This window comes from Triturus cristatus, chromosome 4_1 (assembly GCF_964204655.1).
Source record: "Triturus cristatus chromosome 4_1, aTriCri1.1, whole genome shotgun sequence".
NCBI classification, from domain to species: Eukaryota; Metazoa; Chordata; class Amphibia; order Caudata; family Salamandridae; genus Triturus; species Triturus cristatus.
In genome coordinates, this window is record NC_140585.1 from 1,232,350,330 (window position 1) to 1,232,377,501 (window position 27,172).

General features: G+C 45.5%; 1 long non-coding RNA gene across 1 annotated transcript in view; it reads right to left on the minus strand.

Annotated features, from left to right (window-relative positions):
• Positions 1–8,157: 8,157 nt before the first annotated feature.
• The window catches only part of LOC146856478 (uncharacterized), a 95,444-nt gene continuing 76,429 nt past the window's right edge, over positions 8,158–27,172 (minus strand). Inside the window, exons 2-3 of the long non-coding RNA XR_014980953.1 lie at positions 8,340–8,410; positions 8,158–8,252 (exon numbers count right to left, since the gene is read on the minus strand). This is a non-coding gene — a long non-coding RNA (uncharacterized LOC146856478). The remainder of the gene's footprint in view (positions 8,253–8,339; positions 8,411–27,172) is intronic.

Genomic DNA, 27,172 nt, shown 5'->3' on the forward strand with positions numbered 1-27,172 from the left:
TGGTGGTGCCCGGTGCGACAATCCTTTTTGGTGCCCCCACACCCTATGACCGCCTCCTCGAATTCTGTCACCACCACCAGGCATAAGTGCCCCATATCTCTCCAATCATAAGTTGCTGCTCAACACAGCGCCCCCTGAGGTCAGCGCCCCCTCCACAGGTCAGCGCCCAGTGCGGCTGCACCAGTCGCCCTGCCCTAAAGCGGGCCCTTCTTTCAGGCAGCACAGGTGTGGTATTGTCTTCAGTGAACCTAGGTGTACTGGTGGTCTCACCATGAAATTCCAGTGGAGCACTGACTTATGGGAATTCTTCTACAGCTTTTTGAGTGTTTTGGTGGATTTTTGGGATTCAACTGCTGAAAATCGCTCGAGAGCTTCATTAGCATTTCCTGCATTCTTTTCGCTGCTGAGCTGGTGCCGGGTAACGTTATTCCTGAGTGAGTACAACCATGGGTGGTTTACGCACGGGTGCACTCTGGCAATCGGAGCACTGACTTGTTGTTCAAGCATTTGGGATATAACAAGTTATCACACTGAATCTTTATTAGCATAAAAATGATAGCACCGGGCACTTATTTTGACTCTGGAGGGACCACAATCTATTAATGTCCCTGAACTTTATCTTTTCTTAGATCTGTTCTTTCAACCCTAAATAACATGGAACTTGACGCGTGGTGATGTTTTTCAACTGGAGTTTTATAGACTTATTGTTCTTTATACGAGTTATGTTAGACAACAATTTGTGTTTATTTATTTTGTAGCCTTGATGAAATCAGTATGGTTGATGTACCTATGACCAAACACGTGTTGGCTACTGTTAGACCTGACATCCTTGGCGTGGGTTTTTCCCCTATCTTTTGCCTCTGCTACCTGGATTTTTGATGCTGTGCTGGATTTCGTTTTTGCTGGTTTAGATGCTTTGGACACTCTGCCACTGCTAATCAGTGCCAGAGTGTAAGTGGTCCCTGTGTAAAATATCATATTGATTGGATATACCTGATTGGCATATCTGTATCACCATGAAGTCCCTAGTAAAGTGCACTGTGTGTGCCAGGGCTGGTGATGACAGATGCTACTAGTGGGTCTGCAGCGCTGATTGCGCCACCCACCTGTGTAGCCCTAAAATGGTGTCTCAGGCCTGCCGCCGCAGGCCTGCCTGCAGTCCCCGGACTGCCATGTCCTCCTGGCCAGTGTCCCCACTGGCCGGGCCTAACCCTTCCCTTTTTGTGCACATCAGTCATCCCTATGGAAGGCCCAAGGTACCCCCCTGGGCAGGGTGCAGTGTATATAAAAGGTAGAGCATGTACTAGTGCAGGTACCATGCTCTGGTAGTGAACAGCGGCCATTTTTGTGTGTTCACTGCTGCAAGGTTATCTTGTTCCATAGGCTAACATGGGGGAGGCTGGTGCCAATGGCTATCAGCCTATCTTCTCATAGGAACAAGATAAGACATGAGTGTTTGATATCCCTGAGCTCAGCATTTAATAACACATCTTTTAGGAGAGGTTATTTTTGAATCCTGAGTTGGAGAATAGTACTTTTTAGAGAGTAGCTGTTCTCTTGTCTGACCCTTCTGTGTGCCTGGGCATGCTTGTGGATTGACTGTCTGGTTTGAGAGTGGCAGGGGCTGGGGATCCCCCAGGAGGTTGGCTGAGTCAGCCCTTTGCTGAATGACGACATTTGCAAGTAGAGTGGAGGGAGGAGGTAGCACCTGGGAGTGAATAGGGATGTGCCTGCCTGCCACAATGCTGGCTCCACCTCCTGCTGGGCGGCTGACGACTCTGCCCCTCACTCTGAAAGGAAAGAAGAAGCCAGGAAAACAAAGTGCTCCAGCAACACCCAGAACTGGATCAGACCGGGCTCAGGACCCACTTGCACAAAGACTTCAAAGACTTTTAGGGGTATAAGTAAAGGACCCCTGACAACAGATTTGTAGATTCTACAATCAAGAGGAACCTCTGCTGAAAGACGGACTGCTGAAGGACTGAAGGAAGATTGCCTTGCTGGGTGCTCTAAGGGCTGACCTGTTCTGCTGTGCAACTGAAGCTGAGGAGGAGAAGGGGCCTTGCTGTGTGCTGTGACCCTACCTACTTGACCTAACAAGACTTTGCTGTGTGCTGTGTCTTCAACTCTGAATCTCCAAGGGCCTGAGAAAAGCTGGCCTCCTGTTTCGCAACCCAGGGATAGAAAGGTTGCCAAGACTTCAAGACTCTGCTGTGTCCCCTCTGTGCTGCTGTGTGCTGCAAGGACCGTGGACTGTTCTACCAAGCGTCTAAACATCTGCCCCGGGAAGTGCGCTGGCTGCTCTCTGTTTTGCTGGAGAGTGCCGCGCTGATTTTGGCCTGACACCGGTTGCCGCCCTGAGAAGACCGACGTGCTCTTCGGCACGTGTATTGCTGTGGCTGCAGGATTGAGGGCGACCCCCGTGCTAACTAAGCCCATGTGAGGCTTGGCGGCGTCACGATCGACCCGCTGACACGGGGCGCCGTGGAATACCCTGCCCGCGATACACCGCCGCGGCCCGGGGGCCTGAAACTGATCGAAGGCTGCACTTCCCCGCTCTGCGAAGCCGCGGAGAAGAGAACGAGGAGGCCGCGACCTGATTGGTTGCTGGTAGGAGGCTTGGTCGGAAGAGCCGCGCTGCGAGTGGCTGACTCCAGTGACGTCGACATCGTCACTGGGGACTCGACGAGGGAGCCGCGACCGGATTGGTCCATCGCTCGGGAGCTGTGAAAGCCCTGCACCGAGCAGCCCGAGAGGAGCGCTTTAGTTATAAGCGCAAGAGGCACCGCTGGAGGAACGTGGGTATTTAAATACTGAAAGCCTACGAACTTATTCTTTTTCTTTGAATACGAAGTCACACGAGAGACTAGAGACTATCTTTTTACGCTCCTAACAACCTAAGAAAACGATTAATGTGCAACGCTATGATAATTGATTTCCACTGCTGAAACTAGATAAAGTTATATTTTTGATATACTTACCTGTGTGGTCTACGTTTGTGGTGTACTAGGGGGGTCATTGTGGTTGTTACGTGCAAATACTTTACACATTGCCTTGGGGATAAGCCTGTCTGCTCGAGCCAAGCTACCTAGAGGGTGAGCAGGGGTTATCGACCGTGTGTGTCCCTGTACCCTGACTAGAAGCAAGGGTCCCTATTTGGTCTAAGGTGCTTACCTCTGCCAACTAGAGACCCCCAGATCTAACAGCTACGAATTGTTAATGGTTATGAACTGTGACTGAAACATATTCTGAGGACTCCAGAAGTGAATTGCAACTTTCTGTGACGATGAAAGAATAAAGAAATAACCAATTACAGCCAAAGTACATGGACACTTACTTTTGTACCTACGCTTGAATGTTGTGTTGCTCAGGGACTATATATATTTATTCTGGCTGTGGACTTTGTCCACTCCACAGTAAAGGGGATAGGTGGCTACCCTTTCCCCCTTGGAGCTCCATAGGAGTATTCAATAATTACATGGGAATACTGTTAGGTTTGCGCAATTGATACCCTTGCCACAGAAGATTTCTCACGTTATTCCTTCCGTGTCACCAGATTCCTTTCTGCTGATTGGTGCTACATATTCCAAGTGGATTGGTTCTGTGAACGACAGTGCGTTCCACAAGCTCTTGATGGAGAACCGTTACCTGGATACAGAAAAGCATTACCAGGATACAGCATGTATTGACGCGGCTGGGTCTCTCAGTTGCACGTCCCCACGTTGCTCGCTGACCTTGAAGTTGTTTTTTTTCCGATTGTTTGCCTTCGCATTCGACTTTATCAGAGATGGCTTGCAACTAAGTGCATCTTCAGATCTTTGGATTGTTATGTGAGTAATGCTCCATATGTGAGTATGACATTAATTATACCTGTGCCTGCTGTTTTTAACCGCTCCTTAGAATACAGGCGTTTTTTTGGTACTGTCCAGTCTACCATTAACTATTCACCATGCTGTCAACATTACTTTAATTTACTCAGCCATCTTGTGTACTACATAGTACTTATTTTGGAGGGTTACTGTTATTTTCTGCAGATTATTGACACTACTGTGGTTGTATTGCATAGTTGCCAAAATGCAATTTGATCCACCAACTAAATTTCTACAAAATAAAGGGGAAACACCCATTCCATGGATTAGATGGAAAGAGGAATTCATTACATACTTGAAGGCTATTTGTGTGGAAAGGATATCATCAGAGAGGAAAAAGAAGATTCTTTTACATTGCTTAGGTTCTGAAGGGCAAGTTGTTTTTAGAACACTACAGCAAGTTGAAGGTGGTGATGATCGTAATGTATATCATGAAGCGATGCTACGGATGGAAAATCACTTCAAATTTACAACAACGGTGGCCCTCAACAGATTTAAGTTCTACTCCAGAGCACAAGAAGAAAGTGAAACTTTTGATGAGTTTCTCACTGGGTTGTGAGCTTTAGCCACAAACTACAACTTTGGACCGATCACTGATGAGATGGTTAGGGCCCAGATTATTGTATATGTCAGAAGCAAGAAGGTTCAAGAACAGTTGTGGATAATGGGTGATCCAAATTTGTTAGCGGTTATTAGTACTACCAAAGCATTAGAAAAGTCTGAGAGGTGGATGAAATCTTCATGTAAGGACAGTAAGACGTCTGAAGGTGTGTGCAGTGTGATGCCTAGAAATTCACGGGGAACTCACAATTATAAGAATGGTGACAAACTGTTTAATTGTGTCAGGTGTGGGAGCACTGATTACTTTGCCTTACGGAAGAAGGACGTACCTGGGCGGGGAGGGGATCTGAGACCCTCCAAATTGATGCATTGATGGCTTGTTATTTGGGTCTAGGGTCAGTGGGTCAGATCTCCTATTTCTGTGTCTGTTTTTCTCGTCCTAAACCAAGAATGAAAGACAAAACAGTAATCTTTGATGTAAAAAGAGAGAAACCAAATAATCTGAAGTCAGTACCAGCATCCCTGCTTGTCCAAACTGTGTGATCCTAGGCAACTATTTTCAGTGGCGGTCAGCACGGATCTGGGGTGGCGGGGGAGGGAGGTCTAAAAAAAAGAAAAATACACGTACCTTATCGCTGCATCTCTCCCATGTCATCTCTCCTCCACGTCGGGCAGAACAGTAAGCACACATAAACCCTAAACCGATCACAACGCTGCAATGCAGCATTGTTATTGTTCCGAGCACCGTGGTTTGGTGCTCAGACGGGGACAGGGAGCCTGGGCATGTTCTCCACCCAGGTTGTAATGCAGCCTGACTACATTATTTCACAGAGACCCCTTTTTCTCACATGATCACATGTGAGCACACTTGTAAATACTTGAGTTCGGGATGGGTACTGTACAAGCACCTCCTATGTTTGATTTAATAGACTATAATGTTGTTCCATCTGTAATAAGCATCTAGGTCATGCTTAGGGTTTACATGACTACTAAATTGCCTCTTAGTTCACTAATGGCATTGTTCTTGAGGGGTTGAGCCATGAATGTTTTTTTAAATTATCGCTTTTAATACATTTCTGTGTATAAAATTATATAATCTGATGTACTAAGGTGAAGTGCTTCTGCATGTTAAAGAAATACGCTTTTTTTATTTTTGAATTTTGAATTATGTTGTTGCATGATATACATGCCAAACGTTTTCATGGCTCGGCTACTGCAGGGGCTCTCAGAGACAAGCCAGGCCCATTGCTTGTCTTTCGCTCGGCTCGTCCTCTCAATTTGCCTGTGGACCCTCCTCTATTTGCGATTCAGGCTTAGTGCATTGTCCATATTTGCCCACTGTGCCACTCTAGACAGAGGCCCTCCTAATGCAAATCAGTACACCCTCCGAATCACACTGGCTAAGCTTCCCCGCTGACGGAAAACATTCAGCGATGAATGAGATGTTTGGTTTAATCTTGACTACCGGACAGTGGGGAAGCCTGGGCAGGGCCAACTTTAGGGCGGCGCGACCAGTGCAGTTGCACCTGGCGCTGACCTCGGGAGGTGCTCAATGTGTTTAATGTTTAGAACTAACCTATGGATTTAAATACACCTGCTGCAGAGTTCCTTGTATGTCCAGCAGTTTTCAGGCAACAAAAAATGTCAAGATAACTCTAGGGATTAAAGTTCCTGCTGGCAAGAGACTGTGTCCAGTGGCAGTTTTGAATATCATAAATAGGGCTCCCTGTTTTCCGTTTTTACTGATTTTTACAGATAAATACAGACAGAAAACATCATGCACCTTGGCCGGAATATGCTGAGAAGCCATTCCCAAGCCAACTTTGCGAAATGCACTTAAATCTTTCAGAGGACAAATAGGGGAAAAAAATGGAACTGAGCATCATCCTCTTACAGATCCATGCAAGGCTGGTGTCCCAGCTACAACCTTACGCTCCCTCTGTTTAAAATGATTATGTTTTCATTTCCAGTAATATTCACTACCAAAAGGGTAAATGGTTGGGACAAGGGAGGTTGAAGATTGCTGAAGGAAGCCACCCTGGTTACTTAAAACTGAGCAAGGGTCTTTTGAACATAAATTACATTTTAGGGTGTGTAGGACGATTATGTGGGAAGCAGCAAGGAAATAGGGTCATCTGGAGGACTGAAGCCTGTTAACAGTCTTGAGCCTCAACCTGGCATATTCCATGTTCATGTCTAGCAGAGGCAGCAAGCACCACCCAATCTGGGGTTGCCTTACTGGAGATTGTGTGTCTTTGAGAGCCTTTGGTAGCAAGAAAGGGGTTTCAGGCATGAGACCCACTTGATGTCTCCATGGGGAGCGGGAAGTACATTACATCTATGTCTATAAAAGGTTGCTCAGGTGCTGGTCCTGTGAGCATAGCACTTCTGTATCAGTTGTTATTCTGCACCTGACATAAATGCTCAGTAGTAGGTGATATATTTGACTTTAAAAGGTTGCATTTGTTCTATGGAAGTCACATCTGGTTACTGCACCTATTTGTTTTGCTTTCTATTTGTTTAAGTGTACATCGCACTGTTGCCCCTTTAGCTAGCTTTTGTCTAGTTGATTATATTGCACTTAGGCCCTAATTACAATGGAGACCGCCATTGTATCAGGTAGCTGACTGTCCGACAATGAGTTGGCAGTCTCACCTGCCCTATTATGATAAGACCACCATGCAGGTGGTCTTAAAGTGTTCTTTTCTAATGCTGCATGTGCTGCAGCCAAGGAAAAGGGTTGCAGCTCAAGCTGCAGGAGAAAAAGGCACTTTCTGCACATCCATGCACCGTGTGGTGCCTGGCACACGGTGCATGGATATGTGGGGGGCACTACATGTACGCCCTCGCCACTTAACAGTGGCCTACAGGTGCCCTGCTTGCGACCCCCAAAGCCCCTTCCCGTCTGCCGGTTCATGGCGGTGGGACCACCATGAACAGGCAGTCAGAAAGGGATATCCTAATTTCCATGGTGGTGTCTTCACAGGCTCCGCCTCCATTGTTGGGTGAGGAATCCAACCACTGTCCTACCTCTGACCTTTGTGGTCCAATCGGCTGCATTGTAATGCAACGATCGGACCAATGCCCTGGATGGTGGATAGGCTACCACCGACAGCTTGTTTGTGGCAGTCCGCTGACCATCGTAATGAGTTAAAGTAAAAAATGGTTCTGTTGGGGTCTTCAATTGGTTAGGGCAAGTAGCTCCAGCTTACTTATAACACATATCAATGATTTGCAAAAGAAGAAGAAATATATAACACACACCAAAATTAGAATTCAATAATATATTCAGAAAAAGTCAAATAATTATGGCTGTCGCAATTTACAATTTCAATTGCAACATGAAATACGTGACTGTGGTGAAAAAGTGACATGTGTTGGTTGGTGATAAAGACAGTACACTATATACAGAAACAATTAGGCGTGTAATAAAAAGGAAGGGAGAAAGATTTTATCGTATGTCCTTGTTATTTTAGCACATATGCTTCAGGATCCAAATGACAAATGAGACTGTGATCATGAGCGTTGTGTAGACATATGTAGTACGTCGCGATTTCGACCCTGTAAGTTGCGCAAAAGTGAAATGCATTAAGGTGGGTCTTCTTCAGGATGGGGGGGGGGGGATGAGCAGCCTATGGGTTAATCAAGGAGCAGTGTCAGGTGTGCGTTATAAAACAGAATTGTCGATTCACTGTTTGGCTTTCAAAAATCAAGCTTACCAATAAACAGATTCTTTAGTATCTCTGCAAGTTATCAAATGCCTCCTAGTCAAATATGGGTTTAAGAATCAAACCACATATACCTCCACCTGCCGGTCGGAGCCTACGAGAAAGTGACAGGGAACTACATCAGTAACTGCCAGTGTGACTGTTTGTAATACAACGGGAGTCTATTGGGACTGTGACATACCTCAAAATTATTCTGTAATACACTTCCACCCGTCGGTTGGAGTCTTTAATTTTCACCAGTCGAGTGATTTTCTGAAGAAAATAAATGACAGAAAGGTGCATAAGTCACTAATTAAAAAAGCGCACTACTCTCAGTGCTCCCTAGTACAATCTCACTGTGATCTGACCATCGTAATGAGGGCCTTAGCCCCAAACAATAATCATTTGTACTATGATGATGGTACAGATTCACCATATAAGGCATGAAACATGACAGGACTTGTTTGATGTGTCATCACCATTTTTTCACGTACCACCACACCACCAAAGACCACCCACCATATGTCAAAGTTTCTCTTCAAGCGTGCAAATTGCACACTGCGGACATACTGGGCAAGGGACAACGATATCCAGTTTACTCTGAAACAACCATATATGCCGTTCAAGGCTACACATAACACTTATCAAGAGATTAATTGGGCTGCGGCCTATCGTGAACCCAGTCTATGCAGGTAGGCACTGATATACCAACCTAAAGATCTAAGTGTCCATACCAATGACAGATGTATGCAGTATAGGAACCACTTTTAGAAAAGGTTCCCATACAAGTGTTATTGATTTTATCATTTAAATGTAAGATTGTGGCCGCTTCTGGTTGACATGAAAGTGGACCGGCGTCCTGATAGTGATCATGACTCCTTGATCTTACTATTAACTGGGGCTTCCTGGGAAGGAATTGAAACATATGCCTCACTACAGTGCCGGAACCTATATTAGCAAATTGTCTACGTTATGTCTCATGGCCTAGAGTTATGTTAAACCAAATATTGGTGACCCAGATATATGGGTCGTTTGTTAAGTATTTGTTGAATTATGTAGAGTTAAACGAAGCAGAAATTCCAATTTTGAATATAAATAGCATATTATTTAAAGAGCTTCAAAAGGCATTTTATAAAGGTGTGCCTCCTAAGAAACCAGCTTTGGATAAATGAGTTAAATGGTACAACCTTGCCTGTAGACAGGCCAAGAGTTCTCTTAGATTAGCTGTTTTAGGCGATGATAGGACCCTAATAGTCGAAGCTAGACATACTTATAAAGAATGTATGATGTTACAATGCAAACATTTACAACGCATGCCTTTACTACGCAGTTATTACTCCGCGACATCCATTACAACGCATGATTTTACAACGCATGCCATCACAACGCATTTTTAGAAACTACATTTACAACGCGTTCCATTGCAACGCATACCATTACAACGCATACCTTTACAATGCATATTACTTTTAGGGCAATAGTGGGGTAAGTGTTGGATAGTGTAGGGGTAAAAATTACTATTCCCACTCCAGTGAGTGCAACAGTAGGGTAAGAGTTGGATAGTGTAGGGGTAAAAATTACTATTTCCACTCCAGTGAGTGCAACAGTAGGGTAATTGTTGGATAGTGTAGGGGTAAAAATTACTATTCCCACTGCAGTGAGTGCAACAGTAGGGTAAGTGTTGGACAGTGTAGGGTTAAAAATTACTATTCCCCGTTACTTACCTTATAATGCGTTGTAATGGCATGCGTTGTAGTGACATGCGTTGTATTGACATGCGTTGTAGTGACATGCGTTCTAATGGCTGCGTTGTAATGGCATGCGATGTAAAGGATGTTGCGTTGTAATGACTGCGTTGTAAAGGTAGTGCGTTGTAATGACTGCGTTGTAAAGTTTGCTTCCCACTTATAAAGCCTCTATCAATTCTGCAAAAAAGAATTAGGATGATAAAGTCTGGAATGACATGTTGTCTGCTGTCAAAACAAATGACACTAGTCTCTTTTGGCACATAGTGGCCCAATCTAGAACATACAAAGCGAAAACTTATCATCATTAAATTTCTGCTGATAAATGGGGGTCTCATTTTTCTGATCTCTATGAGGCAAAAGCACATAATGACATGTGGCCGTGTAGTGATCAGACTACCACCATAGGCATATCCTGTCCGAATGCTATAGAAGCAGTCGATCCAGCTGTTGTTTTTAGCCTCGCAGACACAGCCAGAGCTCTTGTCTCGTTAAATTCTGCCAAGGCGCGGGGACTGGATAAAATCCCCTGGAGACATATAAATCAGAGCCCCAGATTTGGACTGTTTACTTAAATTTACTTTCTAATGCTATAGCACAAGGGGGTGAGATACCAAATTCCTGGAGAGGAGCAGAGATTATTGAAATATCCAGGAAAGGTGATGCATGCGCCCCCTCAAACTATAGACCAAGAAGTCTAATCGACAATGCACAAAAGATCTTTGCTAAACAAGTTCTTGAGAAATTGTTAAACAGGATGGATTCTAATAATGTCTTGTCTGCCCTTTGAGCCGGGGTTCGATCATAAATAAAATCCTCTGACCACGTTTTTAGATTCGACACACTTTATTGGAAATATGCTTTACTGCGGCATCAAAAGCGTTAAGTGGTGTTTATAGACCTCAGAGCCGCTTTTGATCTTATTCCACATACCAATCTGTGGCAGGCTTTAAACACTATGGGGGTTCCTGGGAATGTGATCCACCTTATGTTTCAACTATATAGAAACAACTTTGCCCGGGTTTGCTGTGGACATATGGGAGCATTAACTGAAAGCATTCCTATATAGCGTGATGTGCGTCAAGGGTGCGTTCTTGCAACCACACTTTTTTCCATGTATAAGAATGATGTAGTAGACATCCTAATAAACTGCAGAAATGACTCCCCTGCTCAGAGTAACAATAAGGTTCTGATTCTTTTATTTGCGGACGATTCCCTTCTTATCTCCTAGACACCTATGGGGCTCCAGATCCTGGTTCACACATTTTCAGGGTTTTTTGCATCAAGGGGCTTGGAGCTAAATGTCAACAAAACTAAATACATGGTACTTGGGAAGGGAGTGGTTAAAAACTTGGGGGCATATCAACAACAACCGGCGATAATTATCGCAAAGCGCACTTAGCGCTAGGATAATTTTCGCCGGCTAGCATGGATTTTATCACTGAGATAGCGTGCTATTAGCAACGCTTATCTCAATAGCGATAAAAGTCCTCACGCTAACTGGCTAACGTGAGATTATCGCTGGAAACGTTAGCTTGTTGATAGGGACTCACAAACTTAGCCATGATATCCTCCTTCCATAGGATATCATGGCTAAGTCAGTCCTGAAGCAGGTGTTAGGAAAGTAGCGATAACAGGTGTTATCGCTACTTTTCCTGACGCTATGCTTCATAGCGTGGGGCTTGATGATAGGAGAAATGTTGCTTAGCGACATTTCTCCTATCATGTCAGGTCAGGAACGCCCACTTTGCATGTCATTAGAGATGCAAAGCTGGGCGATAGAAATCCCCACGCTAAAGCAAGGTTTCACGCGTTAGCGTGACCTTGCTAATATAGCGATAAAATTATCGGTGCTTTTCGGCCGAAAACAGCCGCTAAAGCGGCGATAATTTTTTATCGCCTCGTTGTAAATATGCCCCTTGATTATTTGAGTAGGTAGAGAAACCCTAGAGATGGTTTGGAGCTTTGACTACTTGGGGGTAAAAGTAATGGAGAATTTTAACTGGAAAGGTCAACTTAGCAAAAGCTCGCTATTAATTGAGCACAGATCAAATGCTATCATTAGATTGAACAGGCAAACGAGCTCATGTGCGGTCTCACCGGCCCTTGAAGTATATCGTGCTAAGGCACAAGGAGCCTGGGGCTGTACTGATGTTTCCACACTTTCCATCAGAGAAAATACATTTGCGAGACAGTTGGTCTCTGTTCCAATTAGTTCACCGTTAACTCCTTTATACCTTGACCTAGGACTAAAAAGAATTGCAGATCTGGCCACACTCAGAGCACTCGTCTATTGGGTCCCCTTATGGGTTGCACCCGAGTTAAGTGTGTTTAGAGATTCCCTTTTAGACTTACTGAATGTAGGCTGTGCCAAGTCAGTTCCTTGGGTTAAGTTTGTTTCATAAATTAAAAAGAAGGCTCTCTTGGGACTCTCGAACAGTTATCACCAATTGCTTACATTCGTACATACACCTCTTCCATTAGACCATACAATAATGGAAAAACTGACCAAAGAACACCAAGTTATAATGGACCCAATCGAACAATTATAATATACACAATGATATAAAAAACGTAATTTATAACATAAAATATATTTATTCAGTCACAAAAATTATATTCACAATAAATTAAAAATCTTACCAATTATGCAAGATCACAGTTACATCAATAAAAAATATACCACATGACAATATACAAGAGACAAAAAAGTAAGAATGTGAACAGGATCACATCATCATCACAAGGTTATTCCAAATTGAATCCGTTTCATAAATCAATTCTATGTCCATAAATAATTTCCTTTATTGGACATGAGTAGGTTCCTTGGATATGACCGTTTGTTCAAACAAGGGCGTCGACGTGTTTCGGTGGTATTTGGTTAATAAAAACCAACTTCTTCAGGACACACTTAATATTTGTCTCTCATTAGAAATGAAAACATTATTTAAAACCCACTCCGTGTTAAAAGTATTCTATGGCCGTTCTCGATTACTTTATAGTCTTATGCGACCAATGGCAGCCGAACACTTCAGCTGGTATCTGATTAAAATCCCGTAAAATGCGAACTGTAAAGGGACACCTCAATTTTCAAGGTCGTCACGGACCACCAACCACTGGTACCTCTCTTCAAATGGTCGGCGCCTCACCCACCCCCAAGAATCGAACGATGGGCCATTGGACTCCAACAATACGAGATGGAGGTAGTGTACCAACCAAGCACCAAGAACCCAACCGATTTTCTCTCTCTCGACACCCCGTTACCAGGATACACCAGGAAGAAGAGCCGGAAGTCGAGTCTCTCGAGGTCCATTTGATTTCCCTAGCTGCATGCCCGAAAGCGCTAACCCTGGCGGACATCACAGTGGGCGCTGAACGAGACCCGGTAACCACCAAAGTGCGTGGTGCTGTCCAAGAAGGCAACTGGCACCAGTTCCTACAAACGGCCAATAACTGGCCAGGACATGACAGAGAATGCCTCGCAAAAATGTGGAAGATCCAAAATGAACTGAGTGTGACAAAAGATGGAACCCTGCTGCGAGGGTCTCGCATAGTCATGCCGTGGCCCTCCAACACCGCGCAACACTGTTAGCCCACGGAGGACACCAAGGGTTTGAAAAAATGAAAGCCCGAATGCGGGAAAAAATCTGGTTCCCAGGATTGGAGGCCTGGGTGGAGGAGATCGTGAAGAGCTGCCCAGCATGCCAGCTAACCAGGGCACCAGAGTGCCGGCATCCATTCAGACGGAAGAGCATGGGAAGACCCCATGGGAGAAGGTAAGCATCAACTTCGGGAGTTTCCCCGATGGTCGGAGTTTCCCCGATGGTCGAATTATCCTGGTCATGGTAGACAGCTACTCCAAATACCCTGTAGTAGAAGTCGTCAGCTCCACAGCATTCTCTCGGGTTGCCCCGGTGCTCAAGAAGATATTTGCGATGTTTGGGTGCCCGGAAGTGATCAAGAGCGACAACAGGCCCCCATTCCAAGGAGGAGAATTCCGAGACTTCCTGTAGCACCACGGAGTCCGACACCGTCGTATTACCCCTCAATGGCCACAGGCCAATGGGGAAATTGAAAGGTTCATGAGGACTCTCAATAAGATTCTGCGCATTGCCGTAGCTGAGAATGCAGATCCGGAGTGCCACCTCCAACTGTTCCTCGGGGAATATCGAAGCACGCCACATAGCACGACCCACCAAGCCCCGTGGGCCCTAATGTTCAATGGTACACGTCGAGTTACACTCCCCGTCTGCCCCGAATGGGCTCCGCCGCCCTACAACGAGGGGGAAGGTCTTGAACGGAGGGAGAAGCAGAACTTGGCTGCCAGTCACAAGAGGAGAGCAAAGGCACGTCACCTGCAACCAGGGGACCGAGTGACAATAAGGGACAGAAGGCCAGGAGGAAAATTCCGAAAACCCTATGAACCAGGCTACTGGACCGTAACTGGTGTCAAAGGAACCATGGTCATTGTGGAAAAGGACTGAGAGGAGGTGACCAGAAACATCTCATGGTTCAAGGGGGTAGCTTGGGTCGGTCCTGCCATGGAGCAGAGTCAGGAGCCCGTGGCAAGAGAAGTGGGCGAAGAACGCTCTGAGAGAAACATCACGAGCACGCCACAGGGAATCTGCCCAGAGGGGCCGAGAGAAGCTGAAACAACACCATTAATCTCAGGAGAACAAACGGACACACACATGACACCCGAGGCTCCACCCCCGAATAGGGGTCGTCATCCCATATACGAATTGAGAAGGAATCCGGCCTGAGTTCCCGCTTGAAGGACTTCGCATGCTGAGCACGGCCACGACCCCATCCTGCGAAGGAAGGATAAGGGACTTAGTTGAGATGAGCTGTAACAAGTTGACGGTGTAGTGTTTGGCCTGGCATATGCCGGAAATGTCGCACACACACGTTGCCCTGGGAGCTGCGCAGCGTGAAGAATAGAAGGGGGGCGTGGCCGCACAAGGCCAGTCCGGACCCAACGATCACACTGGTGTCCGAGTGGTTTTATTACCACACGCAGTAAGTGTATGCGCGGGGGCTGCCCAAGGTTCTGTGCCCTCTACAGGCCCCTGTTCTGCTGCGGTTTATGTCCCCCTCCCGGAGTCAGCATATGACATTTGCTGCTGTTTGCGGCAGCTGGGACATTGAGGGGCGTTGTTCCGCCATGAGGAACTGCGTGGTCATCTGGCATTACCGGTATGGTCCCACATGTTAACCCGAGGCCCTCCGCAAGTCTCCTACTCGCCTGCTGCACTCCTACCTTGCCTCGAACTGTGGCGGACCCATCGCCAGGTGGGAGTGCCCTGGCTGCTCGCGGCCCTACGCCTGCTGTGCTCCATCCTGGCCTTTTCGCTGTGGGACTTTGAGGCCTCATTAATCTGCCACTGCTTCCGGCGTTCCCCCTTTTGAAGTCTGCCATTCATTCAGCAATGTCGGTGGGGGGGCACTTACCGTAGCCGTACCACATGGGCCATTTTTAGGTCTCACCTACGCAGCACGCATGCGCTGCATAGGAGGACCTTTATCCATCGCTCTGCTCTTTTGGGAGGCACACACTCGTGCTTGTGGCGGCATCCACCTTGCGGGAACGAGCAGGGGCACGCCGCAAGCACGAATATGTGCTTCCAAAAGAGCAGACTGCGCGTGCACGCACCACTGCAGGGCTTGTTTTAAACAGCGGCGCGTGCAGGGGACCTTTGTTTTTCATTCAAAATACTTGTCCCTGATTGCCACATGCAACAAAGCTGGCTACAAGGCCCGGAATGGTGGAGCTGTCACACGTCACGTTGCCGCATGGCTGGTGTTGCGCTGACAACAGCTGCTTTTTTGTTGCATTTAGTAAATACTTTGCTTTGTATTACATGTGACCTTTATGTGTGCTTCCTCTGTTGAAAGCCAGTGCCTGTGTATGGCAGTATTGCTATATACTTTTCCCTTGAGACCATGTGACTATGTTTCTTAGTGCTAATAGTTCTGCCACTCCTTGTGGTGGCAATTTGGCAACTATTTTTAGCGTATTTGCCAGTAATGGATTTTGACCAGGTGGCTTGAATGGTTGAAACACTTTTTGCCTCTGAATTGTGGTGGCAGTTCTTGAATGTGCCAAGGGTTAATAGCTCTTGAATTTGAGTGTAGTGTATTTATGCTATTGTAGTGGCTGTTCTGCATATGCGTTATGTTTATGCTAGTTCTCTATGTGCATTGTAGTTACAGCACTTGCGTTTTTTTTCTTACCTCTTGCTTGTTTGTATGAGAACTCATGTACGAGCTTGTTTTGGAGTCTGTTTTTTCCTCTGTGCACTATGAAGAGAGCACTGTACTGTTTGTCTTTTGTTGATAGCTCTAACTAGTGTGGTGGTGTGACAGGTTTTGCCAGTGAGTGTACGGTGTGGTGACCGGTGTTACCTTCTTGTGTTATCAGCACCATTAGTATGGCCTCATAGTGCATACTGTCCGGGCAGTATGTTTCATGATCCTAAGTTTTCATACCAAAAGGAGTCATATCCCATTATCTGGTGAGCTGCAGTTTTTGAATATTTTTTTGTGTCATGGCTGAGAAGGTCCAGAAACGTGTATTTTTGTTGTGAGCCATCACTCATAGTCCTGCGGCCCAGATCTGACAGTATGCTGCACTGTGTAATTTTTTTTTAAAAAAATAGGACTGACACCCACATTTTGCCCCTTTGTTGCTTGGGATCTGTACCTTGTGTAGCAAGAGTGATGTGGGGCCCAATGCTATCAAGGAAAATGGCTCCCCACCCACCTTTGTGCTAGTAACACATCCTTAATTGGAGTGCTGTGCCCCTCCCCACACCGTTGCCCCCGTACCGCTGCACTAATAGTACTTATGGCCCCTATACTAAATATGAGTCTCCATTTCTCAACACCTTCGGGGTATTTCTCTGAGGAAGTGGGGAAGCTGTCTCTGTCCATTTGTAAACGAAACAAGCATTGGCATAGCCAATAGGTCTCGCCTTTGGGACCTTATAAGTGTTTAGTTATCCAGAACAATATCCTTGGTGTTGCATGGCTAAATACTTATAAGGTCCCAAAGGCGAGAACTATTGGCTATGCCAATGCTTGTTATTCTATCTGCTGTCCCACTTCATCCATAGTGCCTTATGCCTGGGCCAGCACTGTGAGGACTCTCCCTGAACGCTCCTTGCTCTGCCACTGTTAAACCTTTGCTTTACCCTCTGCCGCATTGGCAGTCATCGCTAGACCTCACTACGGCAGTTTTCCTGGATGAGCATGGATGTCCACGGGACACCTTTGGTTGGCCAATTGTCCTGTGGCCCCCTCCTTGTGTTAGCATACGAGGCCACACCTCAGTCGGTGGCCTTGCAAGATCGAGGGGTCTCTCTCTCTGCCCATTGTGTCTCTGCTGTCGCGGATGGTTTAGGGGCACCTGGATAGACCCTGACACTGAGTGCCCTGCCTTTAGCTTTGCGCCCTGTATTTCCTGCCTGCAACTACAAGAGCCCTCCTTCAAGAGCAGACAAACTGACCCGATCTGCACTGTGGTGCGCTAGTACCTCTGCCCTACACAGCGGGCTAGAGACCGTGTATACTTGGTGCAAACATCGGATGTCTGCTGCACTTGTTGCCCCTCAGCCGCCCCCAGGATCACCCGGATTAGCTTCCAATGATGGGGAAGCCCAAGACCACTAAATCACTGCCCACTGGTCCTGGGGAGGCGACAACAGTCTTTGCACCTGCTGACAGGACGCTTGACAGCCTCTAACACCTCATAGCGACCCTTCAAACTCACTCAACTCAGTTCACTGAACACTAAAACCTCCCTGGAGGCCCAAATTGACACTGTCTCACTGGATGTGAATTTGTTACGAGTGGATCTCTGTAAGTTAGCAGACAAAGTGAAAGATGAGGAGACCACCCTAGCTACAGCGAGGCCAATGGTGCAGGACTTGCAGGAGCGGCTGATACACATAGAGGAGGAGGTTGTCGACCTACATCGCAGAGCAGAAGACGTGCAGGGGCTGCTCCAAATGTTCAGAGGGTCCTAGCGTGAAATTATTCTTTGAAGAATGGCTGGTGAAGACAGTTCTCAAAGATAGGATACCAAAATTAATTTCCATTAGATGAGCGCATCAGACACCAGGCCGCCCCACGCTCCCAGGCACCCACCATGTCCCATCATAGCTCGTCTCCTCAACTACCGAGACCACAACCTGCTGCTGCATGGTTTCACATTGCTCTTGGCAATATGAAAATGCAACGATCACAGCATATCCTAACTTCACGATGGAGGTGCAGCGCCGCCAGGGTTCTTATTCCAAAATCAAGCAGCATCTCCATGAGTTGGAATTGAAGTATTCACTTTTGTTTCCATCAAAATTCAGAGTAGTGGATGGCAACATGACCCACATATTCCTCTTACTGGAAGATGTATGGACCTGCCTCCATGCTAAGGACCTGGTGCGTAATCCACACAAGGACTTGAGCGCTGGAGACTGGCTGGTGCCAAAATCTTGACAGCACAAATGCAGATCCATCAACGCGAAACCAACCAAGGATCAAGTAGAGGCAGGGCAATCCCGGGCGATGTCTGAGGCCTCACTGCACAGCATGAACTCCTTCGCTCGTCTACGCTCTGAGCACCTATCGGAGTCAGGGTTGGACTCGGGTTGCTCGCTCTCATCGACTGCTGGGGTCCATTGGGGCCTGAAGGTCGCCCACCATCGGTGGACGACTTGTAAGGTAGATCCTCCTGCCTGCGGGGTAGATGACCTGGCGAGGTTGGATTACTAGTGGGTTTGATGCCCCCTTGAAGGTAAGCCGCATTGACTGGGGGGGCTGGATGCCATACCATCTGACATGGGCCTACACCGTGGATTCACAGAACATTAACACTTCCATGCTCCACAAGGCTACATTTGGACCGCCAATGACAAACTATTCCGCATGGGCATGATTGTGTTTCAGGGATATGTTAGGTGTGCATCAGAATGTTTTGCTTAGTCTTTATTTTCTGGCTGGTTGGATGGGTGACCGGACAGATTTTAGGCTTGTTGGAGGAGAGGGGAATGGCATAGGTTCCCAGGGTCTTAGGACACACAATTGCGATCATGGCTACTAAATGTAATGCTTTAACTTGGAACATCCGTGCTATGGCAACCCCTGCCAGGAGACACAGGATATATGCCTACCTTCGACGCAGGCACATTCATTTCGCTTGTCTCCAAGAGACACACCTCACCACGGGAGAGCTTGACAAGTTAATAGGCAATGGAGTGGGGAGATGTATGGTATCAGATATTCAGTTTATGCCTGGGGGCTCCTTATTGGGTTGCACCAGAGGTTACATTCATGAAGACTAAAGTCCTTGCTGACAGGGAGGGCCATTTTGCGGGTTTGGAGGGAATCTTGGATGGGCACCACTTCTCCATGGTATCCCTTTATGCGCCCAACACCTCTCATGGTGTATTTTTGGACACTTTCCCAAACCATGTTGCTGGATCCCTAGGCCCCAGGATTGTGGAGAGGAGAATTTAATTGCATACATGACACAGACGTGGACTGCTCGATAGCCCCACTCGAAGGCACGCCGGGAATATAGGCAATGAAGCACTTCCAGCAATGGTCTAGGTTGTCCAATTTGCATGATACCTGGCACTTGGGGCACCCTGCGGAGGTAGAGTACTCTTACTATGCACCGGGACATCAGGACTACACTAGACTAGATTACCTCTACTGTAATTCAGACTACTGGCCCCTCATATGTAGTAGTTCTGAATACCTGGGTAGGAACCTCTCAGATCATAATCAGCACTGCATCAACACAACATGAGGAGTTAAGTCATCTCTCACTCGTAGTGTGATGACTTTAGAGACACACCTGCGGATCACGGAGTTCAGGGCAGTGTCGACCCCGTACGCATGCCCCCATCTGGCGACCGTGCATCGCCAATATCAGGAGGAGATGAAGCGACTCTGCAATCTTGAATAAAGCTTCCTAGCCCGCCAGCACACTGATGGTGATAAGCTGGGGTGAACATTGGCATAGTTGCTGCGATCAGGAACCCCCAGGACCCTGATGGGCACCATATGTGATGTGTTCGCTCAGTACTACAAGCAACTGTATTCTTCCTCCCAGGAACCCTTCTCAGTGCAAGTGCAGGACAACTTGCTAATGGTGGCACTTCCTAGCTTTGCCCTCACTATTGCTTCTAGAGTTGGAGCAACCTCTGCAGATAGAGGAGACCAACCTGGCAATTCACTAGATGGTGCGCCGAAGGACCCCGGGCATGGGCGAGTTCCCCGTGGAGCATTATGCAGCTTTTGGGGCCACCCTTGCTTCTCACTTGCTGGAGGTCTACCAAGAAGCGCATCACCAGGGTGTTCTACCAAGGTCTCTCTGTGTGGCCCTCACAGTGGTGCTTCCGAAGCAGGGCAGAGACCCCCTTGAGGTAAGCTCTTACCGCCTGCTGTCAATGTTGAACATTGACTACAAAATCTTGAGTAAAGTCCTTGTCAATAAGCTGCTTCCAATGCTTAGCTCCCTTGTTCATTTGATCCAATGTGGGTTTGTGCGTCAAAGGGCAACACACTTAAACATTCAACACTTGTGCCACATCATGGATGTGATATTTGGGTGGACTGATCTTCCGGTGGCAGTCTCCCTGGATTTTGAAAAAGCATTTGATACTTTGAATTTGTCCTATTTGCTACAGGTGCTGGAGGTGATTAGGAGGGCCCTAACTTTCTTGGTTGGGTCAAGCTCTTATATACTGCCCCGAAGCCGAGGGGTCACACTGGCCGTCATATCTCGCGATCCTTTCCCATGGGTTGAGGGACCTGCAAAGGGTGCTCTTTATCTTTAGTAATTTGCACACTAGCTATGGAGCCGCTTGCTGCCATGTTGCATGCTAGGTGCCCTGTCTGTGTTATCAAGGTGGGCCAGACTGGTAAACCGTGTCCCTATATGCGGATGATGTGTTAGTATACCTAAGAGACTATACCTGCACACTGCCGGCCCTCTATGACCTGCCTGATCTCTTCGGAGAGATGGCAAGCCTCAGGGTGACTGGGGTAAGTCCATTTGTCTTCTCTTTATGCTGGATTGAGCTGGAACATCGAGAAGTGCTAGAAGTTGGGCGCCTCTCTTGGCATTTTGAAACCTTTTGTTACCTTGGCATAACCGTTTACCACAGAGACAGGGACTTGCTAGGTGGTATGCATGGTGAGGCCCTGACCTCGATTTACCAATCTATGCACTTCTGGACTCGGCTACCCATCTCGCCTTAGGACAGGGTATCGTAGCAAAGATGCTATTTATTTGGAGGCTCTTATATTTCTTTGCGGCACTGCCAGTGATACCAACCAGATCCATTTTTAGGACCCTAAGGAGTCTAGAGTCGGAGCTCATTTGGGGACCCGCTTGGAAACGGGTTTCAATTCCCATGCTTCAGCGCCCCATTCTCAAAGGGAGGACTGGTGGTCCCAGGAGCTGTATTTCGCAGCGGCTTAACTGTAGTGGCCTATGTGCTGGTTATCTTCAGATGGAACAGCGGAGGGTGGCCTAGTTCGAGTAGAGCTGAGAGGCATGGACGTGCTGAAATGGCTGCTCTCACCCATGGACCGGCTAGAGGTCTGGGCAGGCTCACACCCATTGCCAATCTCATCTAGACTAGATATATACATCCCAGACACACACCGACCCCTTCTGCATCGCAGCTGCTCCTTTGGAGCGTGCCGGCCATGAACATTATGCTGGGGGCCCATGATCCTTCTCCATGGCGAGAAGCTGAGATTGCCCATCTGGGTGACCTATACGGCGAAGTATGGGTCCGTCCAGAGCCTGCAAGAACTCTACAAGGTTGGGGCTGGTCTTTTTCTTGCATACAATATATATATGGCAACGATTGGGGACACATGGGCACCAGGGCAGGCTGAGCCGCCACGGATAATAATGATAATTAATGTTTATTGTTTAGTTAATTAAAACCTTAACAATATTTCACATAGATAAAAACAGTTAAATGTCTACAGAATGTGAAAACAATATGGGTTTTACATTTTTCATTGTAATGAGTAATGATGATCATGTGCCTCCAATGAAATTCATAACCTGCACAATAAAATTCTTACTAAATCGTAAAATTTCCACATTCTATAGTACAGTTGAGAGTTCAGTTTTCAGGCCTGATCATAAGATTGAGAGATTTCAACCACTTACATATCCTGTACAATAACATTTCTTGATAATTCAAAGTGTTCACATTCTACCATAGAGTTAGAGTTTCAGTTTTCAAAGCCTGATCATGAAGGTTGAGAAATTTAATCAATTTACAGTTCATTTGAGGATATGACAGATCTAGTCCTGTTATTATGGCCGCTCTGCATGTCCTTATCCCTCTGATGTTTAGAGCTTTTCATAATAAAGTGACTTGTGCTGTGTAAAGTTTGAGGCCTGTGCAAATTAGATGAATAAAATCCTCTTTATTGCTACCGCAGAGTCGGCATGTTGTAGGCCCTTCGTAGACCCAGTTTGGCTGGTTCGCAATCAACGGTAATTTTCCAAAGCGTAGGGCCATCAGTTGTCTTATAGGTAGATCAAAAATTTAATACATACATAAGGCGCCAGTGCAAGGGTCTTGTAGTTTTTAATCACCTTCCAGGCATGTGATCTCAAGCTGAAGGTATTTTTATCAAGTAACAAGGAATGGAATTTTACTGTTTTGTTTATTACTCGCTTAAAGGACTAATAAGGCAGATTATTGTTCCATAGCTCGGCCGTGCAAGTAGTTGTTGGAGCTTTATAAAGGTATTGATTGTATGACAATTTTTTTCCTTTACAAGTTCTGTCCAGAGGGCCTTATTGAGTAGGGAGCTAGCTGTATTCTGTTTCAGTCGATACCAAAGCTTTAATGTGGTATACATTCTGCCTATTGTTTCATTTATAATACTGAATTCAAGTCGCACCTGTGCTGGTGAAGCTGACTGGTGTATCTGAAAAACTAGACTAGAAGTTTGTTCAGAAGTTCAGAGTCTTTGCCATGTAGAGCAATACTGGCATACGTTATTGTTGAAAGCATTTTGGCCGATATCACTGCAAGCAAAGCTTTATATGATGGGCCCTTCAATTGTTTTGCCAGAGTTCTTAAGGCGAACGTTAATGCACTAGTTCTCGGTGACATAAATACGTTTTCTGCTCTTGATGGGTTAGTCTATTATCCATGTAAACCCCAGGTATTTGTAACTAGTCACTTCCTCTAACGGAATACCATTGAGCTATATGTTCGGCTTGGTAGTTGGGTGATGAGCGTTGTTTTGCTTTTTTTTTTTTTTTTTTTTTTTTTATTTTTATTGAGAATTTGCCTGGTGTACATAGTAATCCAATCAGTCATTACAAATAAACCAATGGTAGAATATATAAACATTCTCCTCCAACCGAGCTGATTAAGAAAGAAAAGAATTACATAATACAAAATCAGAAAGTAATCACAACATTAGTCATCAGTTTGATCTTCTCCAGCTATCAAGAGGAGCCCACATATTTCTACCCATTTCCCTTATTTTTTCCCTCTTTTGATCATATAGACAAGACTCAATATTATGTATCGCCAAAAACCTGGACATCCACATTTGAAAGGTTGGGGGGGAAAGATCTTTCCATCCTGTTGAAATAAGAATACGTAACACAGCAACCGATACAAATACCAATGCTTCAGCAGAGTTAGACAAGTCTGCTTTGCTATCTACACCTATCAACACCTGCGTAGAAGATAGTACAATTCTACATTTTAACAATCCAGCCAAAAAATCAGAGATTTCTCTCAGTATCAAGGATAGCTTATCACAATCAAAAAACATATGTAATAAATCTGCTGGGCCGGTCTGACACCTAGGGCACTTATCATTCTCCACCAATCCCCACGAAAACAATTTGGCTGGAGTAAAGTACAAATTAAACAATGTTTTAAAATGCTGTGCCCTTAAATTAGATGAACGTAGCCATTTTTTATTTAATATAAGCGCTAAATCAAGGTCCACATCCGGGTTGTCTAACTTAATGGATAATGCATGTTCGGTTTTTTCCATATCATCCTGTACACCCTCCATGAGATGATTGTAAATATATTTGATTTTATTTCCCCCTTTCCCTACGTAATCCAATAACGGGCAGCGTGTAGTAGCAGTAATTTTCGGTCTGATTGCCTTTAACAACCGAAGTACCTGACTATAAAAAAGCCAGTGAGTTAGTGGTATCCCAAATTTGACCTGGATTACATCAAACCCAATAACCGCTCCACTTTCCCACACATCCCCGATGGTCTCGATTCCGTGCTCTTTCCAAAATTGATAGTGCATACCTGTATCCAGATGTGGGAACAATTTAGAATTCCATAGAGACAAATATGTGTTAACTTTAGGAATCTCTAACAACTTTTGAATAGCTTTCCAAATCCCCCATATCCCGCTTACAATCTTGAGCCTCACCTTTGAATAATATCTACGGTCGACTTCCATCAATAGTAGCCCTACAGCCTTCTTCCCCAATAAAAGCTCGAATATAGTTGGGGGGTCCTGACTGTCTCCCTGAATCCCTGGTAGATTATCGTTTAATTGGAATAAAATTGACATTTGAGCTAACTGGGAAGAGTAATGATACAATCGAAGATTTGGGAGGGCCATTCCACCTCTATCGTAAGGAAGGGACATGAACATCAAAGATCGTCTTGTTTTCCCATATTGCCATATGAACCTATTGAAAACTGATTCCAACTTCTTCAGTAGTTTTTCCTCTAGCAGGAGGGGGATAGCACGAAACAAATAAAGAACCTTGGGGAACATTGCCATTTTGAGAACATTCACCCTCCCCACCAAAGATAGATGTAGAACGTCCAATCTTTTTAACTCCGCTTCCATTGAGCCAATAAGCGGACCGTAGTTTTCTACATTAATCTTGTCCACTGCTGCATTGATCCTCACCCCTAAATATATTGCAGAATCAACATATCTATTATCTGACTTAATGATGTTATTTGTACCAATAATCTGGGTCTTCCCCTCGTTTAACAAGTACCCAGACCTTTTGCCAAATTCTCTTGCCAGCTCCACTAGTGCCGTCATCGCCTGCTGTGGATGAGTCGTAAGAATCGCCAGATCATCGGCATAAGCCAACAACTTATTACTATACCCATTAACGATCACTGGGCGAATCAATGGACAATTCAAGATTCTATAGATCAGAGGATCTATATATAGCGCAAAGAGTATCGGGGAGCAGGGACAGCCCTGACGGGTGCCTCTCCTGATCATAATTTCCTCAGAACTCTCCCCCATCACAGAGACCCTGGCTACCGGATCTTTATACATGGCTCTGATAGCGTTAACTGCTTTTGTACCGAATCCTCTATCTTCCAGAATGCCCCAAAGATAGTCCCAGGTTACGCGGTCAAAGGCCTTCTCTGCGTCGAGGAGGATCATGGCCATCTCGCCCCCCCTGGCAGCGTGAGCGTCGAACAGAGCGATTGCTCTCCGTATATGATCTGTAGTGCCCCGCCCAGGCACAAACCCATGCTGCCAGGGGGATACAAGACCGCCAATAACCCCCCCCAACCTTTTGGCCCAAATTTTAGAATACAGTTTAGTGTCTGCATTAATGAGTGATATAGGCCTATACGAGCCTGGGTTTTCTTTAGGTTTGCCTTTTTTATGGAAAATAATTACATTTGTCTCTTTCCATGAATCGGGGATAATGCCTGTACACAGGATACCGTTAAACAAATCCAACAAGATAGGAACAATCGCTTTTTAATGTGTTAATTTCGACTTTGTTGGTTGCTATATCTTCCGTCATTTCCTTTAGAGACCATCGGAGAACGATCTTGGTTAGGCTCATTAACACCACATTGTCCGCATAGGAGAGATGCGACAATGATAACTTTCCCAATTGCGGTGGATGAGAGTTGGTCTCATCAAGCCTTTGTGCAGGCCAGACACAAATAGATTAAAGAGGTGCGGTTCCAACAGGCATGCTTGTTTTTAGCCTTTATTTGTGTTTGGCTTTCATGATAATCTAGAACCGTCGGTCCATCGCCCAACTTTATTCTTATCCATGTTTGGGAGTAGAATAGTAGTATTCCTCTTAATATTCTCTTGGGAATGTTCCTAGCTCTCATGTTTTACCGTAGGAGGTGATGGTCTACTCTATCAAATACTAACTTTAGATCTATGAAAACAAAGGTGAAGTTGTTGTTTCCTCCGCTTGCAATTGTCTGCTATTAATGAGAGAGAGAGAATATTTGTGATTGTCCTGATCCCTTTTCTAAAACCTGTCTGATTGACCAGAATCAGGTTAAACTTGTCTGAAAACTCGATCAAATCTTCCAGGATCAGAGGGGCATAGTACTTTGCTTCTACTTCTAATAGGGCTATTAAACCTGTAAATCGATGGACATAATCTATCTCCTCCTTTGTAGATCAGTGTGATTATTAAGCCTTGCCAACGAGATGGAATATGATTTAGAAGCTCAGTTTCTTTAAATAGTATGAATAGATGCTCGCTCCAGAAAGATGGATCGTTTTTGAAAATTGCTTGAGGAATGCCATTGGGCCCTGGCACACCATCTCCTCTGCCTTTCTGTATTATGCTTGTTATGTCATCTGCTGAATAAAAGGACAATTCTGTTTTTACCTTTAGACAACAAATGCTGTGTGTACCGTGATTCCTTGCAGTTTCTTCAGGTGATAAATTATAGATCTGATTTTACATTTAGGTTACAAGTACCGCCTATTCCATATGTGGAAATTTCTGATCCTCCTTTTGCCGGCGCTAGATCTTGTTGATGAAAGTCATCACGGTGCTTCCGAGATGGGTTTTCAAGGGATGTAGTTTCTGTAAATCTTGTTGTTAAAAGATTGACCCACTCCTATTCTTGTACATTTGAAGTTAAGGTGTTCACTGGCCTTTTTAAGTTATTTATTATTTCCCAAAAGGTGTTGGAATTAGTTTTCCTAGCACTATACAGTAATTTTGACCAGAAAATATTGTTGCTGTTTCTCTTATCTTCCCATAGCTTCTTTTTGTACACTTTCCTCAGCTGACGTACGTTATCCCATGCTGTTTGATCCAGGTCTGTTGTTTTTAGTCTCCTGATGCATTTCTTTAGTTCACGTTTCAGGATGTAAACCTCTCTCATTATTTCCTTGTAGTTTTTATTTCTTGGTGCCTGTTTTTCGTTTCCAGACATTAGTGTTGTTAATTTTGCTGTGAAATTTACCCAAGCATGTATTTTGTTTGGGTCCTCATTTCCACTTGCTG